Raw genomic sequence first — 2,895 nt, forward strand, 5'->3', positions numbered from 1 at the left:
TCCTAAGTGCCTGACTGTAAACTATAGAATTTTTTAGACTATTAGGATGAGCGTTATTGTAGTTAAAATAGGTGTGATTGTCGGTGGGTTTAATGTATAGTGAGGTGGTTATTTGGCGGTCTTCGATGCCGACCAGCACGTCTAGAAAAGGAATCTCCTTGTATGAGTGGCTATTGGTGAATGTAATATTGCTATCTGAGTGGTTGATATAGGATAGGAATAACTTGAGGTTTTCCTCACCATGGGGCCAAATGAAGAAGATATCATCAATATAACGTGCATAGAGCAGAGGCTTAAGGTGGTATTGGTGGATGAATTTGTCTTCAAAATTGGACATGTAGATGTTGGCATAGGCGGGCGCCATTTTTGTGCCCATAGCTGTTCCTTTTATCTGCCTATAGTGTTTATCATTAAATTGAAAATGATTATGGGTTAAAATGAATTGCATAATAGAGATAATATCTTTAGTCTGAGATTCAGGGCTGAATTTGTTAAGAAACAGTTCACAAGCGGCTAGACCATCGTTGGTGAGGTATATTGGTGTAGAGGGCTGTCACGTCCATTGTGAATAGAATAGCATTATGGGGGATATCACGGACACCATTAAGTCGTCTGAGAAAATGGGTGGTGTCCTGAGTGAAGCTGGGAATATTAGGGAGTAAGGGGTTAAGAATACTGTCGATGTATCCCGAAAGATATTCGGTGAGAGTACCGGAGCAAGACACTATGGGGCGTCCAGGGGGGAATATGTGAAGGGACTTGGCTAATGAAAATACATCAGTCTGATCAGCAGAAGGGATATGCCTGTCTCTTATACACATCTGGATCTCTGAATGCTTCCACAGAGAAGAGATTGTCTTGAATGATAGAAAAGTGGGGGGGGGGGATACCGCTCCCCTTTCTGTAGCCCTGCCACTGGATTTGACAAATAACTGTGGGATAAGCACACAAAAGACAATCAATTTAATTTAATTTAACAGCCAAAATATTAATCTTCGAAAGTGCTAAGAATGTACAACGTAAACGTTTGAACATTTTTATTTAGTTTTTATAATTTCAACATAAGTAAATTAAACTATTATTACGGTGTCCAGTCGGTTGTATTTTACATTTTGTCACCTAATTATTATCTATACTATCTTCTTCTACAGGTTCAAGATGTGCCACCGAACATTTCTTTACGTGATGATAACATTTGCGATATTCTTTATAATTAAATGTTTTGTTAAGAAGTCCTTCTGAAGTAAAGTTGTGACCGACGTAAAATTTTACTCGCGCTTTACTTCCAACGAATGTCCACACCATGCTTACCCTGGGCTTAGTGTAACTATGCACATTTACCGGAAGTGACAATCACCACTTTCGTTGTCTCTCAATGGTTATTTTGCACACAAATTCTTGAAATTGAAAACAGTTACGAAAACATCGTGTTTGCAAAGGTACATTATTATCACAGGACATATTTTTTAAAATTATTATTATTATCTTTCGAAAAAATATCGAAGTCAAATTAAAGGTTTGTGTTTACTTGCGAGCGTCTACACAGCGCTAATCTGAGCGCACTTAAGCTTATTTAATGAACATTTTGTTACAAATGCCTATAAACGAACAGAGAGAAATTTGCTTCAAGGAAGCGTTTTTAAAGGAAACCGGAGCTGCGTGTACGTTGTTTTGGAAGAAGGTGCAAATTGTTGGCCATCTGCTGGCAACAACGTGCCACCAAAAATGCACTAACTTAGCACTCGAACCTCGAACACACCCCATCCCTGTTTAGCAGACCACCCCTGTGGCCTACATTATGACGTTGGCACTAAAAACAAGTACTTTGGTGTTACTCTATATAGATACTACTCTTGAATGGATTACCCGCAGCCTAAAGTCAAAGAGAGAACCACAACCAACAAATGGTGCATGCAAGGCCTCGTACTACTAGAAAATTAGTGGTGATTGGCGATATTGTTAGTGTTAGGACTGTTCACGTTTCTCTATTGGTTTAATGTCTAATTGAAACAATAATCATAATGATACAACGCCCTACCAATCTCGAATGAATTATTTAAACCTCAGATGAGTGTAGTAAAATGTGCACAAAACATGGTACTTAGGAAAAGATAGATATATCTGGTACTGGTACGGGCATTTATAATGCACCTTTTTCTTGCGAAGGGCAGGTTGTACCGAAAGTCTCCATACTTTTTTAAAGCTTATATCTTCGGTAAAATTATTTGCCATCTACAAAAAACAACACGTTTGGATAGATAAAGCGTGTAGAATTATTTTGGCACCAAACTCAACTTCATTTGCGACTCTTTATATTATAATAACACGAGCTAAAAATGTTTGATCGCATAACACAAAATGTCATACATTGTTCGATGTAGTGTAATGTTTCTGTAGACTTGTGCGTGAATGCATAGGGCTAAATAAAAAAAGTTTTGCGGATTTTTTTTTTTGTATACATCTATTCCAATTGATATAAACTATTGTGAATGTGTTTCATTACATAAAAAGGGTGATTGTAATCAAAAATTTATAATCACCGTGAAAAGAGGCTTTTATTTTTATTGAGACTTTGGGTTGGGACACCCTGGATATATCTATTATAATACTGTACAGCCTGATACAACTAAATTTTAACCATGGGGGTATTATTAAGAAGGAGATCACTCGGCAACAGATACCTTTGACGCGACAAACCTATGTGTTCCCCGCTTTTGGATCGCGCGCGGGCGTATTACCCTATAATTCACATTTTTTCGTTAGCAAAAACTTGGCAACGACATGCATTTATACGCTTCAAGCAGAGCAGTTGTGCAATAAAACGTTTGATTTTAACCCATTAAATATCTTTATAATGAACAATGTTCCCCTGATTAGATTTTTTCGGGCTTTTGG

The sequence above is a fragment of the Anneissia japonica genome, unplaced genomic scaffold, assembly GCF_011630105.1.
Source record: "Anneissia japonica isolate Jap-2015-1 unplaced genomic scaffold, ASM1163010v1 scaffold171446_len717541_cov154, whole genome shotgun sequence".
Lineage (NCBI taxonomy): Eukaryota > Metazoa > Echinodermata > Crinoidea > Comatulida > Comatulidae > Anneissia > Anneissia japonica.